Source organism: Felis catus, chromosome A3, assembly GCF_018350175.1.
Source record: "Felis catus isolate Fca126 chromosome A3, F.catus_Fca126_mat1.0, whole genome shotgun sequence".
Taxonomy (NCBI): domain Eukaryota; kingdom Metazoa; phylum Chordata; class Mammalia; order Carnivora; family Felidae; genus Felis; species Felis catus.
The window spans coordinates 85,648,373-85,664,681 of NC_058370.1; the positions used below are offsets into that span (position 1 = coordinate 85,648,373).

A 16,309-nucleotide genomic window follows, 5' to 3' on the forward strand; every position below is an offset into this window, starting at 1 on the left:
TTTTGTAAATTCTTCAAATTCTATTTTGTTTCCATCATTTCATTTTATTCCATTTCATTGTATTCATTTTTTCAAATTTTCAAACACTTTTTTTTCTTTTTCCCTTTTTTTCTCTAATCTATGAAGCCTCTTTCAACACCCAGATGAAAACACACCTAGGGACTAGCATCAGTTATTTGATTTTTTTTGTGTGTGTTGTTTTTAATTTTTTAATTTTAATTTTTTTAATTAAAAAATTGTTTGCCTCATTAATTCCTTTTCTTTCTTCAAAATGACAAAATAAAGGAATTCACCCCAAAAGAAAGAACAGGAACAAACGACAGCCAGGGACTTAACCAACACAGATACAAGCAAGATGTCTGAACCAGAATTTAGAATCATGATGATAAGAATACTAGCTGGGGTGAAAAATAGATTAGAATCCCTTTCTGCAGAGATAAAAGAAATAAAAGCTAGTCAGGATGAAATTAAAAATGCTATACCTGAGCTGCAACCTTTAATGGTGCCACAGTGGGAAGGATGGATGAGGCAGAGCAGCCAATCAGCAATACAGAGGACAAACTTATGGGGAATAATGAAGCAGAAAAAAAGAGGGAGACTAAGGCAAAAGAGCACTATTTAAGAATTAGGGAAATCAGTGACTCATTAGAAAGGAAGAACATTAGAATCATAGGGTCCCAGAAGATGAAGACAGAGAAATAGGGGTAGAAGGGTTATGTGAGCAAATCATAGTGGAAAACTTTCCAAACCTGGGGAAAGACAAAGACATCAAAATCCAGGAAGCACAGAGGACTCCCATTAGATTCAACAAAAACTGACCATCAACAAGGCATAGTCAAATTCACAAAAAATTTGTGGCAAGGAAAGAAACATGAAAGCAGCAAGGGAAAAAAAAGTCCTTAACCTATAAAGGAAGACAGATTAGGTTTGCAGCAGACCTATCCACAGACACTTGGCAGTCCAGAAAGTAGTGGCAGGATATATTCAATGTGCTGAATCGGAAAAATATGCAGCCAAGAATTCTTTTTCCAGCAAGGCTGTCATTAAACATAGAAGGAGAGAGTAAAAGTTTTCCAGAGAAACAAAAATTAAGCAGTCTGTGACCACTAAACCAGCCCTGCAAGAAATTAATTTTAAGGGGAACTCTCTGAGGGGAGAAAAGATGAAGAAAAAAAAAAAGACCAAAAGCAACAAAGACCAGAAAGGATCAGAGAACACCAGCAGACACTCCAACTCTACAAGAAACATAATGGCAATAAATTCATATCTTTCAGTAATCACTCTAAACGTCAATGGACTCAATGCTCCAATCAAAAGACACAGGGTAATAGAATGGATAAGAAAACAAGATCCATCTCTACGCTGTTTACAAGAGACCCACTTTAGACCTAAAGACACCTTCAGATTGAAAGTAAGGGGATGGAGAACCATCTATCATGAGAATGGTCAACAAAAGAAAGTTGGAGTAGCCATACTTATATCAGACAATCTAGACTTTAAATAAAGACTATAACAAGAGATGAAGAAGGGCATTATATCATAATTAAGGGGTCAATCCACCAAGAAGACCTAACAATTGTAAACATTTATGCTCCAAATGTGAAGTACCCAAATATATAAATCAATTAATCACAAACAAAGAAACTCACTGATAATAATGCCATCATAGTAGGGAACTTTAACACCCCACTTACAGCAATGGACAGATCATCTAAACAGAAAATAAACAAGAAAACTGTGGCTTGAATGACACTGGACCAGATGGACTTAACAGATATATTTAGAACATTTCATCCTAAAGCAGCAGTATATACATTCTTTAGTGCACGTGGAACATTCTCCAGAACAGATCACATACTGGGACACAAATCAGCCCTCAACAAGTACAAAAAGATCAAGATCATACCATGCATATTTTCAGATCACAATGCTATGAAACTCGAAATCAACCACAAGAAAAAATTTGGAAAGATAACAAACACTTGGAGACTAAAGAACACCCTACTAAAGAATGAATGGGCTAACCAAGAAGTTAAAGAGGAAATTAAAAAGTACATGGAAGCCAATGAAAATGATAACACTACAGCTCAAAACCTCTGGGACACAGCAAAGGTGGTCATAAGAGGGAAGCATATAGCAATCCAGGCCTTCCTAAAGAAGCAAGAAAGGTCTCAGATACACAGCCTAACCTTACACTGACTCCACGATCGACAAATCCCTTTTTAAAGGGAATGCTAAATGAAATGAAGTTTTTCTTTTCACTTTGAAAGTAGTGAGCACTTCACAGCGGTATTAGCATTACCTGTGACATTGTGAACAATAGATGTCACAGACATTTTGATATTGCATCACAATCGTCACCAGTATCTCAAAGTACCATTTATGTTTCCCACTGCCATAAACTTTTAGGCACACCACTAGCTGTTGTCATGTCATGCTTTAATAAAGAAGCATATAAATTAGGTTTTTAATATATTTTGATGATTGCATTTCAATATAATTGATATCCTTTGTAATCTTATGTATTTTATTTTTGACATTTTAAACCAATATTGTGAAAAAAGGCTGGTTCACCGCCTTTCCCCAGACTGCTGAAGGGGTTCATGGCATGAAAAAAAGTTAAGAGCTTTCTGTATGTGTATAGACACATATACCAGAGCAAAAATGCAATAATAATAAATAATTTAACCTTATTAAATTAAATCCAACAATGATCACTGCATCACTAAAGAGTAGCATATAAGTCTCATTGTATATTTTTTACATTGATATAAAGCCTTTTTAGACACCATTTACATGCATACGTGTATACACACAAACACACACAAACACCCCTTACACCACACACACACACACACACACACACACACACACACACACACACACAGTAGTCTTCTATAATTCCAACTAGTGAACATAGACCTCTAGTTTCGTGAAATTATATAAATGTTAATTTGATCTTATAATTTCACGATCTTTTCAAAGTGAGGAAATCCCACAGATGTTGAAAAATTCAAGAAAAATGTTATCTACGTGAGGTAGTTTCTACTGTGCCCTTTAAAATCTAGATATCACATTAAAAGGCTATTAAAAGTGATTTTTTCCCCAAATTTGGATTTGCTTCTTTCTCAATTCTTACTAGTTAGAAACATTTGAACAATTATCTACATTTTATTACAGAATTATACTTCATATGAACATGGCTCTATATTGTTTTTAGATATCCCTGACTTATTTTTAAAAATCTACATTATATGATTGTTATCTGGTAAAACACATACATAGGTGTTTGTATTTATGTGTGTATGTATATGTGTGTGCCTTTTAATTATGGTATTATTCAACCCACCTTTTTAAAAAATTCTCCTATCATATTAAAATGTATTAGGCATATTACTGTGATATTTGCAGAATATCTTTGGAACATTTGTATGCTCAGAAACTAATATGAAGATCAATACAATCTCATTCAAATGAAAAGAAAAAAAAGAAAAAGATCATAGACAAGAAAGTCTGGGGTAGTGGCATATGGACGTAGTGGGAGTGGGCCTGAAGTCTGAAGGTGTTTGTATCATTTGTTAATACCCCGCAAAAAGCATTCACCCCAAAATTAGTTGGCTATTTGATGTTAGCCAGTTCCTGGTCTACTCTAGAACTGGCAGAACAGGGACATGAATAGAGTGGTCACAGTGGCAGAGATGGAGGCTATGCCTAGTGCCAACAGTATAGACTTCCACTCTCCAAGCCTCATCTAGCTACTTCCTCCTGGGAATGCGAAACCTGTCAGTAACAGAGCATGATGCTCTGAGCTCTCTGTATGGCACTGTTCTTCAAGGAGGCTAACAAGTCATTTGGCAAGTTGACTACATTGAACACCTTCTATCCTGGAAGGGCCAATGATTTATTCTCATAGGAATAGATGTCAGTTTTGAGTGTGAATTTTCCTTTACTGTCCAGAGTCCTCAGCCAGAATCACTATCCAACGGTTTATAGAGTGCCTGATCTAAGGCATGGGACCCTATACAGCATAGCATCCAAATAGCTGACTCATTTCACAATGAGGGAGGTGAGGAAATGAACCTGTTACCATGGGGTCCATTAGTCCTATGACATATGGTACCATCTAGAAACTTCTAGAATGGTAGAACATTGGAATGGCCTACTGAAAGCACAGCTGAAGTGACAGTTCAGAGCAACATTCCACAAAGATGGAGACTACCACCAAGGACGTGGTGTTATCAACTGAATCAGAGACCTCTATGTGATACTGTGAGAACCAATGGGTAGATGCAGGAGTAGCTTTACTTACCGTCATGCCCAATAACCCACCAGATGACTTTGGGCTACTGGTCCTTGCAACTCTGGACTCCGCAGGTTAGAGGTTCTCATCCCCAGGGAACACATTCTCGCCAGAAGGAGCAGCAAAGTTCCCACTAAACTGCAAGTTGTTGCTGCCACCTGGGCATTTGAATTCCTTGTGTCTTGGGACCAACAGGCAAGAAGTGGAGTCACTAACTTCAAGCAGAATTAGTATGTATTTTTTGAAGACACCCTTTCCTGTATTTCAGGAAGTGTTCTTATATGTATCTTACCCATATATTTCCTTAGTGTCTAGTTAACTTTCAAATGAACTCTATCTGGTCCTATAACTTTGGCTCAAGTGAACATAAAATTCCTTTCTTCTCTCAGTAAAACCTAGCACTTGCTAATTAAAACATCGATTTTCATAACTATTATCTCTAAAATAAGTATCAAAGCTTAGTTTGGAACTAAAATCTGAACACTGTTTCCTTTTTTGGTGGCTGGGTTTTGTTCACCCCTCTGAAGAGGCTAAGGGGGCACTACAAATTACCAGGAATAAAAAGTGCTTCTGATAATATTTCAAATTATTACCCTGCATAGATTCATCTCATGGATGCCACATGAAAGAAACCAGCCCCCAAAGACTACATACTGCATAATTCCATTTATGTGGAGTTTAAGACCTGGTAAAATTAATGTTTATAAAAGGGAGAATATATCGTTCACTTTTGGGGGCATAGTATAAAATCTGTAAAATTGCAGGAGAGAATCTTTAAAAAAAATTTTTTTTAATTTATTTTTTTTTAAATTTTTTTTTCAACGTTTTATTTTATTTTTGGGACAGAGAGAGCTAGAGCATGAACGGGGGAGGGGCAGAGAGAGAGGGAGACACAGAATCGGAAACAGGCTCCAGGCTCTGAGCCATCAGCCCAGAGCCTGACGCGGGGCTGGAACTCACGGACCGCGAGACCGTGACCTGGCTGAAGTCGGACGCTTAACCGACTGCGCCACCCAGTCGCCCCTAAAAAAATTTTTTTTAACGTTTGTTTATTTTTTTGAGACAGAGAGAGAGAGCATGAACAGGGGAGGGTCAGAGAAAGAGGGGGACACAGAATCTGAAACAGGCTCCAGGCTCTGAGCTGTCAGCACAGAGCCTGTCTCAGGGCTCGAACCCATGGACTGCGAGATCATAACCTGAGCCGGAGTCGGACGCTTAACCGACTGAGCTGCCCAGGCGCCCCTGCAGGAGAGAATCTTGTAGGATGCTGGAATGTTCTATAACTTGACATAGGAACCGTGTATTAATATGTGGAATGCTATCCTGTTACCTGTACATTTTGCACACATTTCTGTGGCTATCGTTATGCGTTCATGCATCAGTACTGAATGTTCTCTCTCTCTCTATGTGGATGCTACTTCAGGGCCCCCAGTCTTATAAAAAATTGGAAAAATACCTTTCCAGTTGATTCCCTCCCACTTTCTCTAGAGAGTCACTCTTCATGTGCATTTGCCTTTGGGGACTGGTTTCATGTTGTTGTCAGCTGAGTCAGCAAAGATGCAAATGTCCCCTTACTTGATTTGTTTCTTGTGTTTCAAAGGTGCCAGGAATGCTGTTCCAAAGTCCGTGGTGTCTGTGCATATGGCAAAGCGCACACAAGTGAAGGCATCCATTTATCTCCTCTACTCCATCTGGACACCTGGATGTCAGTTACAAATACTAATTGGTTGAATGGCTTGTGTACTTTCTCTTACAAAGCCTGAAGTTTTTTTAAAAAACTGAAATTTCTTTTTATTTTTTGAAATTATTTAAATTATTTTTATTTGAGAGAGAAAGAAAGAGAGCTATTTGAGAGAGAAAGAAAGGGAGCATGAGCAGGGAAGAGAGTTCAGGGGGAGAGAGAGAGAGAGAGAGACAGAGACAGAGACAGAGAGAGACAGAGAATCTTAAACAGGCTCTATGTTCAGCAATGCCACAACCCTGAGATCATGACCTGAGCTGAAATCAAGAGTCAGATGTTCAACCGACTGAGCTGCCCAGGTGCCTCAAAACTGAAATTTCTAAAACCAATAGAAGGGTTAGTTAAAAAGTGAAGCCTCGAAAGAAAATGTAGTAATTACAGTTTATTAAAGAGTTAACTTAGGCAAATGATTCAAACTGGAAGTAAATTTAAAGTCATATATAGGCATTACTGTGTGATTTTCTATTAACAAAAGCTTCTATAGTATATATTTTTCTTACTCATTCAAAGTGAAGTCAAAAACTTCAGAAGCAGTTGTTACTGAAGGGTACTCAGAGAATAGGAAAGAATACACTACTGCTTTGAAGAGAATGCTCTTATGTAGCCATTTATATCTTATTAGATAAAAGTATATGTGTGGGAGTATTTGTAAGACATTTGCCTTGTAGATTATAAAAATATGTCCCTTAACAAAAGTTGGGGTTCTCACCCTTCTTGGGAAGTAAATAATTATGCTGCAACTAGTTACTGTGAAAATATTCTGACCAATTGTTTTTCATTCATTTCATTTCATTTATTTATTTTATTATTATTATTATTTAAAAATTTTAAAAAACTATTTATTTTTGAGAGGGAGAGACACACAGAGAGAGACAGAGTGTGAGTGGGGCAGGGGAAGAGAGAGAGGGAGACACAAAATCCTAAGTAGGCTTCAGGCTCTGAGCTGTCAGCACAGAGCCTGATGTGGGGCTTGAACTCACAAACCACGAGATCATGACCTGAGCCAAAGTCAGAAGCTTAACTGACTAAGCTGAGTAAACAAGTTGCCCCTGTTTTTATTATTTTTTTAAAAATGTTTATTTATTTTGAGAGAAAGAGAGAGAGAGAGAGAGAGAGAGAGAGAGAGAGAGGGTGGGGGAGGGGCAGAGAGAGAGGGAGAGAGGGAATCCCAAGCCCGTTCCACATGGAGACCGTCACAGGGTCGATATCACTATGGGGAGATCACGACCTGAATTGAAATCAAGAATTGGACATTCAACTGACTGAGCTACCCATGCACCCCTCATTTCACTTATTTAATTAACATCCAATAGAAATCTTTATTAATTAACCACTATGTTCCAGGCACCGTTTTAGCTCCTGATCTCATTGAGTTTATATTCTTGCAAAATAGATAAATTATAATGTGGTAATAGTTATTGCATAAAGGTTCAGCTAATAAGAATAAAGAGTTGAGGGTCAGTGGCCAGTAGTACTCTTTTAGTGAAGGTAGTTAGGGAAGCCTTCTCCAATAAGATGACACTGGAGCAGAGACCTAAAGGAAGAGGGCGAGCCATATTGATATCTGGAGGGAAAGCATTCCAGATAGAACAGCAAGTGCAAAGGTCCTGAGGTGGCAGTATGCTTGAGGAACATCAAGGATGCCAGAATGGCAAAAGCAGAGTATGAGTGGGAGGTAGAAAAAGGTACTGAAGGTAAGATCAAAGCATCAGCAGAGTCCAGGTCATATAGGACCATTTAAGAGAATACCACATATGAGTAAAAATTTCTATGCAATGTGTTCTATAAGTTCTCTGGCATTTTTTAAATACCTGAGCAACAGTATCTCCAGTTAGATTTATATATGCAAGGAATTGCATCTGTCAACCTATTGGATACTTAGATGACCTCCACATAGTTCAAATCAATGGTCACAATCACCCTATTATTTCACCTATCAGTGGCATCTGATGTCATTGATCCCCCAACCTCCTTAAAGCATTTCACTTTACTCCCTAGTTTTCCCTCTACTTCACTTCTCAGATTCTGGCTCCTTTTCATCCTCTTCAGCCTCTGAATGATGGAGTGTCTCAGGGCTTAATCCGTGGATCTCTTCCTTATCTAGTTAACCCTGTGCTGTGAGAAGTCTTGAATTTTTTAGTGTAAGATGATCAAAATGATTATGCTCCTGTATGGTTGGTGTTAATGCTGAACTTGTTATGAAACTTAAATTAAAAGGCAAAATACTTTGCAAGGATACAATGCATGCAGATATTCATTAAAGAGTCATCAAGAATACTCTGTCCTTAAAATCAAATATGGAAAAGACTGTGGATGTATTGCTGTGAACTAAATATGGCCCCATTGCTTAACACCCAGACAGTCCTATGCTCTGCTTAATAAATTGGCCCCATGATGTGGTAGCAGCAATTGAATGGGATAGTTCTGCAAAATGTTGAAGAGATTGTTTGAAATGTGAAAATGAAACAAAACAACCAACTTATTTTATGCCATTAAAAAAACCCCTGCCTTAGATAACCAGCAAGCTCAGATCAAAGACTTGGTCATTTGGTTGACATTTCCACTCATCACACTGAATATAACCTTGAATGGGCATTCATAGGTGGTGACATAAACATATCATGTAATCTACTCATTCTTCATGAAATAGTGTCTTGAGGAAATTCAACTGGTGGAAAATAATCTGACCCACTTTGCTACATTGAAGTCAGTTTCCAAAAATAGAAATCACAGTATAAGGTGTAATTGTGAAGCTAAGAACTACATTTCAAAAAGTTCTCTGATTTCAAATTTATGAAAACGAGCTAAGATTATTCTTTTTACCATCTAACTGAGTATTGATACTGTGGAAAATTGCTACAAAGGAAAGTTACCAAATTCAGTTCATTAAGAGCATAAAAAAAAAGAGAAATAAAATGATTTCACAAGAGCAGAATTTTACAAGTATCTTAAGAATGGTAAATCTAGGTATAAAAACCATGGTGCAAAGACTGTATCCATATTTGCAAGTACCTATATTTGTGATCAGTTGATTTCACTATGAATAAAAATAAATCTCTTTCTTACCTAAATGATTTAAGGCTAAATTCCGCATTGCAAACTATAACAAGAAATGCAAACCTGACAAGGACAGCTTAGTGAGGAAGAAAATCCATGATATTTTAGTTCCAAATTAAAGAAGTAACCAATTAAGGGGCACCTGGGTGGCTCAGTCAGTTGAACGTCTGACCTCGGCTCAGGTCATGATCTCATGGTTGATGAGTTTGGGCCTTGTGTCCGGCTCCGTGCTGATAGCTCAGAGCCTGGATCCTGCTTCGGATTCTGTGTCTCCCTTGCTCTCTGCCCCTCCCCCGCTCATGCTCTGTCTTTCTCTGTCTCAAAAATCAATGTAACCATTAAAAAAAATTAAAAAAAAATAAGTAACCAATTAAAAAAGGAAAATGTAGGGGCGCCTGGGTGGCGCAGTCGGTTAAGCATCCGACTTCAGCCAGGTCATGATCTCGTGGTCCGGGAGTTCGAGCCCCGCGTCAGGCTCTGGGCTGATGGCTCAGAGCCTGGAGCCTGTTTCCGATTCTGTGTCTCCCTCTCTCTCTGCCCCTCCCCCGTTCATGCTCTGTCTCTCTCTGTCCCAAAAATAAATAAACGTTGAAAAAAAAATTAAAAAAAAAAAAAGGAAAATGTAATTTAACAGTGGTGATATTTAAAGAAAAGTTATTGTTGTGCCTTTCCAAGTTCATGACCATTTTCCCGGTTAGCCTTGGAGGAGATTTGGATCTGTTACGGAAGCAATGTGAGAGCAAGAATAAGGTAATACTCCTTTCTCGGCATTCTTTGGGGTTTACAGAAAGACAATATGCTTAAAATTCAGTTAATGGGAGACTGAGAGGGCTTAGATTTTTCTAAGTTTTGAAAACTGAGATCATAGTGTTCATGTAAAGGAGAGACTCTGCTGGGACAGCCAGCTGGGGAGGCTAGAGCACAGAAAGGGATGGTGGTGGTCAAAACCTGCCCATTCTACTTCTGGGGTTGTGGGAGAAGGCAGAGAGAGAGAATCAGGAGGAGTAGAAGTATGTTGTGGTTGTCCATCTTTGGCCCTTGGGGTAGAGAATGGGAAGTCAGATAAACTGAAGGGAGAGTGGCTTTCCCTGCGCTCAGGTCAAGATTCTGGAGGAGACTCCTGTGTGGAGGCTCCGTGCCAATATGGGTGAACCAACACAGCCTAGAGAGCTGTTGGGTGTGGCTAGGAAGAGAGCAGCTCTCACTTAGACACCAAGCCTCTCTTGGTTCCATACTGAGAGCCAGGGGGCTTCTCATCAGGCCTGCCATTGGTAGGAGCAGGTTGCCCCACAGCAGATATTGAAGGGGGAGCTATTTGGCTGTGAGACTGCATGGAACACCTCGGGGTGGGGGGGGGGGGTCAGGTCTACAGCCAGGCAATATCCAAAGGCAGGCCTGGTTAGCATGACACAGTGGAGAAAAGCCCATGTGTGCATAGATGTAAGTCAGCAGTAGAGGCCAGTAGAAAGCCCAGGACAGTACCAGCCAACTATGCTTCAGCAGCCACAAGATCAGATGATGGTAGAACAATAAATGTCATATGACTTCTGGTGCAAAACCACATGAATCCTCCGCCCCCAGTGTCTTCACCATTTTGAAGGAGAACAGGGCAGGGAGCAATGGAAACACAAGATAATGAGCATTTTTCTCAAAAGTTTGATATTTAATAATTCTTTGTGTTACTGGGTTGGTCTAAGGCTTGAAATGGATTGAACAGTAAACCTTCTTTCCTCTGCTGCAGGAGGAAGGTTGTAAGGGACACCTGGTCAGGTACACGAGTTAAATAAAGGAAAAACACTTTTCTATGTGTATACAAGTTGTATCAGAATAGCTATGACAATATTCAGGATAATTCAATATTTATATTTTTCAATTTGTATTCCATTTCATTTTCAAAATAAAACCTCCAGTATTATATGAATGTGTTTGAGATTGTGTGCTGAAGCCACAGTTCTGTAAAAATAAGGCAAGTTAGGGGGCATCTGGATGGCTCAGTTGGTGAACCGCCTGACCTCAGCTCAGGTCATGATCTCACGGTTTGTGCATTTGAGACGAGCTTCAGGCTCTGCGCTGACAGTGAGGAGCCTGCTTCAGATCCTCTGTCTCCCTCTCTGCCCCTCCCCAGCACGTGCTCTCTCTCTCTCAACGTAAATAAATGAACATTTTTAAAAAATAAGGCATGTTTGGTTATCTTTCTTCACTTGACTTTTCTTATATTCAGCTTGGTACATTCCTGTTTATTGCCAGCTTGGGCCTTGAAGGCATTTGCTGTTTAGGTATTTTTGTATTTAAAGAAATCAAATGACTCTTTAGGAACTCCTTGGCCCTAAAAGGAACACAAAGGGAGGAGAGAAAAGAAAATTCACACACTAAACTCACACATTGAAAGGAGCTTTTAGTAATTCCATGAAAAATGAACACAAATCCAATTAAAAATACACAGAAGTAGGTTTTTGAAGAATGAGTTTGCCTTATTCCATTTGGGGTTTAGGGGAAGGTTAAACACTATATGGATCCTTAAAAAGTAAGACTTTTTCTTTTTTTAAACCAGGATGGAGCCAAGAATAATTCAGAAAAGTAAAGTAAGAGATTTGGTTTAAAAAAAGAAAAAGAGTAAAAGGGCTATAACTAAAAAATTAAAGAAACAAGGATTACAGATAAATATTAGAGCTAAATAAAAAAAGGATAGAAAAAGGATAAAATATACACTGTGAAGTCAAGAATAGATAGGGTGAAAAGTAAAAATGAAGCTAAAATAAATAAGCTGAAGGATAAATACAGAGAATAAACATAGAGAGGTGACAAAAGACTAAAGTGGGAAGTGCACAAAATCAAAATGTTAAACCTTACTAAATTTAACTCCAAATCCCAGGGTATTTGTGGAATGAAGTTCTGGAAAAATAAGCTCCCATTACTTAAAAAGAAACAAAGCTGACAAGTCACATGAGTAACTCAGAGTGACCTCTGGGCTGAAGTAACTCCCAGGGGTTGGGGTCCTCAGCAGAACTTCTTAAGGGCAGAGATGGCCCAAATTTCCAGGGTCTGCAGTCTCTCAAGTGTCTCTTTAATGCCAACAGCAGGCCTGTTCATCAACAGGAAGTAATCAGCCTGGAGCATCACCACTAACCAATATTAATATTTCCATTGCCTTATCTCTGTTCCAATTTGTTACTGCACAAATTTATTATTTATTAGATACTATTTATTATACTGTACTGTATAATACAGAAAATACCAGAGGAACAATATATCTTGACTATTAATGTATTATTAAATGTCTTCTGCTACTTTAGCTACAAAAGAGATATACTCCATGCTGAAATTGGCAGAAAAGACAGCCCAATCACTCAGAAGTATTTTTTTTTTTTTCTGGGACAGTTTTGCTCTCCTCCTTATGGAACACTCCCCCAGTTAAGGTAAGGCTAAAAAAAAAAAAATTATCCTGAGACTCAGAGTAAGCAAAACAATCTTGAAAAAAGAACAAAGTTAGAGGACTTAGACTTCCCAATTGCACTTAATGCAAAGCTACAGTAATCAAGACAAAGGGGTACTGGAGTTAAGAGTAGATAGATCAATGGAATAGAATTGAGAGTCCAGAATGAACCCATGCATCTATGGTCAAGTGATTTTCAACAAGGGTGCCAAAACCATTCAATGAGGAAGGAAGTTTTTTTCAACAAATAGTTCTGGGATAAGTAGAGAGCCACATGCAGAAGAATGAAGCCCTACCTCACAAATTTGTAAAAATTAACTTAAGCGAAAAGAATAGGCAAATTTATAGAGACAAAGTTGATAAGTAGTAGCTGAGGCAGAGAAAAGGATATGAGGAGATGGAACATGACTGCTGATCTTCGTAACAGTTCTATGAGATGAATCCTTTTGTAAACATATTACAGATAAAAACTAAGGCATTGATAACTTGCCCACACAGTTAATAAGGGGAAGATGCAGGAATGGACTGTCCCTAATGGTTGTTGGAAAGGTATCTTGTACATGGTAAGCACTTACCTTAGGGTAGCAATTATTATCCATAGGCATTAATCTTGAGTGGTGACTCTAACATCACAAATATACCATACTTTAGGCAGGGTCAGTAAAATAGAATCCAAAACAAGTGATATGAAATTATACATTGTACTTGAGCACATTTTGCTTTCCATTTTGAGATGTGGATATTGTATATATAATAAGATGTGTAATCCAGGAGATGTATTTCAAAATGTACATGTGACAGGTTTATTTTTAAGTGAAATGGGATCTTGCACATGAATTTTGATTACCTTGCTCAACTCCTCAAGGCCCCTGACCCACTCTTTCTGCCCAAATGAGTTTCAAATGGAAAGAATAAAAACATAATTCTAGAAAAGTCTTCACCTCTGGGTGAATTCTTTTTATAGTCTCTTCACATAAGGGCATAGAATTTACTCACAAGGTTGGTAAAAGGGTGAGAAATTTCTTGACACCTAAAGATTGTTTAACCATAAATGTCGAATTCTAACCTGTTGAAGTCAACTTCAGAGCTCACATCCGTTACTTCAGAAGAATATACTCACACTAACAGCTCAAACTCATAGAACTATAGCATCCATGGACACTGAGCTGAAAATTTGGAGAGCAAACCTGTGGACAATGAAATAATACCCTCATGTAAAAACATTTGCACAGAATAATGATGTGGACACACTTTTTTGGGGAAAAAAACTGCAAAACTGAATTCATATGTGCTTTATTGTGCCTTTGGAAACATAGATAGAACTCTATTGGGTGGTGGAGACAAGAATGAAAGACAGAGTGGGATAAGAATTCTCTTCATTGGAGGGTTATATTCCCTGACATCTTAACATTCTAGCTAGAAAAGCTGATTGTGATTTTTAAGTTATATCCAGTCTTCTCTTCTTGGAAAGGCCCAGAAGATGGGCAGGACTAGTTTTAGTTCTGTCATTTACAACAAAAGGGTTTGTACAAATTCTGACTCAGTCTGAGATTTTCCAATCAGCCAACATGGCTGAAACGTGAAACTCCCACACTCAAGCTCTTGTCAGTTTCAATAGAAGTATTGCTCCCTCTGCTGGCAGTTTATTAGAATTTACTAGGTCTCAAGGATGGTGTAGCAGAAACAGCTTCCTGAACCAGTCCTGAGGTCAGGGTCCTTTCCTCCAGGTACAAGCTGCTTGATCTTACTCAAATTACTTTGCTTCCATGAATCTCAATTTTTGCATTTCAAAAAAATTGGTGATAAAAAACTAACTTTCAAGACTATATGATTCAAGTACATGTAAAATGTACTCAATCATCGGAAGATATTATTATTATTATTATTATAAGACAATTTGAAGGGAGAAAGCTAGCCTGTTCATCAAATTTCTCAATGTTGTAAAATATGATTTTCAATATTGTTGGTTTTCTGGATGTGAGAAAAAATTCACATGTTATAGCAACCTAAGAAGCTATTGTCACAGCATGTAGAATAATAACAAAATATTTGTAAAGTTCTTAAAAATTTTTAGGTGTATAACTTAAGTCACAGGTGCCAAACACTCCTTTTATAAAGTTCAATATCCATTGTTAATAAAAGTATTAGATAAAAATTGAAATTAATAGATATTCCTTTGATGTGATTAATCTAATCTAAATTGCATAATTATTATATATTGTCCTATAACTATATACATAGTTATATATATTTTGTAGCCTGCTGACTACTGAATTATTTTGTTCATATTAGTGTTATCATTGATTCTATTGGGTTTTGCAGATATATTATCATACCACCTGCAAGTGGAATTTTACTTCTTTTCCAATTCTTATGCCTCTACTTTTTTTTCCCCTTGAATGAATACAGTGACTAATGCATCCAGTATGGTGTGAAATAGTAATGGAGATGGAGATTGTGGACATTTGTGCCTTGTTCCTTACCTTCATGGGGATGCTTTCACTGGAGGAGAATGTTGAAATAAAGAAACACTGAAAGTAACCCATGAAGGTAAGGAACAAGGCAAAAATGTATTCATCTCTCAGTTGGTCTTGCAGAAATTGGCAAATGCTCCATGGCAAGATTAACCTCAATCATGGACTTACCTCTCTGGTTCTCTTTCTTTCCCCAGACACTGGTCCAACATATTTTTTTTTTCTCAATATATGAAGTTTATTGTCAAATTGGTTTCCATACAACGCCCAGTGCTCATCCCAAAAGGTGAAATATTTCTTTACTATTTGTTAGCTCTATCTACAGGGAATTAATTTTTGTTGCCCCAAGTTTTCAAGTTGTCCTAAGTAGGAAGGCTTGTCAGAATTGCCTGATCTGCTATTAGCATAAATGTCAAGTTCTATACATCTAATACTGATTTCCTCTAGATATTGATTTTCTAGATATTTGTATTGGGAGGTGTTCCTTGTTAGTCTTAGTCCTTTATGTTGCCTTAATGTAAGGACTGTCAAAATTATAAAACGTGCTCTACTCTAGTGGTTAAAAACTTGGTCTCTGAAATCAAAGAGAATTGGGTTTAAATAGTGATTTTGCATCTCCTTATGTTGATATGGAAAATAACTTGGAGATGATTTCCTGTGTTCTTTGAAAGTCTAATTATGAAGATGGAATATGAAAATGTTATAAAGCATTTAGCATAGGGTTTAGTCAACAGGAAATACTCTAGAAATGGGTTCTTGAAAAAAGAAATCTTGACTCTATAAGAAAATATTCTTTGAATGGAGAGATTTGAGGATTACCACCTCAATCAAATAATCAGACTTACCTGGTCACACAGACATGTGCCTCTTAATGTGGTGCATTAAAAAGCATATTACATGTATCTATGTAGTATAATTGCTAAATATGTTTTACTTGAATCAAATCATGAAGAGATAATCAGACAAATCATTTACAGAACATTCTGTAAGAAAACCAACCAGAATTCTTAAAAAATCCAACAAATCAGGTTACCTGGGTGGCTCAGTTGGTTAAGCTCCCGATTCTTGGTTTTGGCTCAGGTCATGATCTCACAATTCGTGGGTCTGACTGAGCCCTGTGTCGGGCTCTGCAGCTGGAAGCATGGAACCTGCTTGGGATTCTCTCTCTCTCCCTCTCTCTCTGCTCCCCATCCACTTGCGCTGTCTCTGTCTCTCTCAAATAAATAAATAAACTTAAAAAAAACAAAACAAAACAACAAGTCAATATCCTGAAAAAGAAAACCAAGGGCAGAGGGATACTTCTG

General features: G+C 37.8%; 2 long non-coding RNA genes across 2 annotated transcripts; one reads left to right on the forward strand and one right to left on the reverse strand.

Annotated features, from left to right (window-relative positions):
* Nucleotides 1-4,067: 4,067 nt before the first annotated feature.
* LOC111559715 lies at nt 4,068-6,053 on the forward strand. Its single transcript, XR_002740837.2, has 2 exons — nt 4,068-4,530; nt 5,901-6,053. It is a non-coding gene; the product is annotated as an uncharacterized LOC111559715 (long non-coding RNA).
* Nucleotides 5,435-16,099, reverse strand: LOC123384493. The gene is made up of 3 exons (XR_006595648.1): nt 16,039-16,099; nt 13,598-13,718; nt 5,435-5,999 (listed from the first exon to the last, which is right to left on the reverse strand). It is a non-coding gene; the product is annotated as an uncharacterized LOC123384493 (long non-coding RNA).
* Nucleotides 16,100-16,309: the final 210 nt, after the last annotated feature.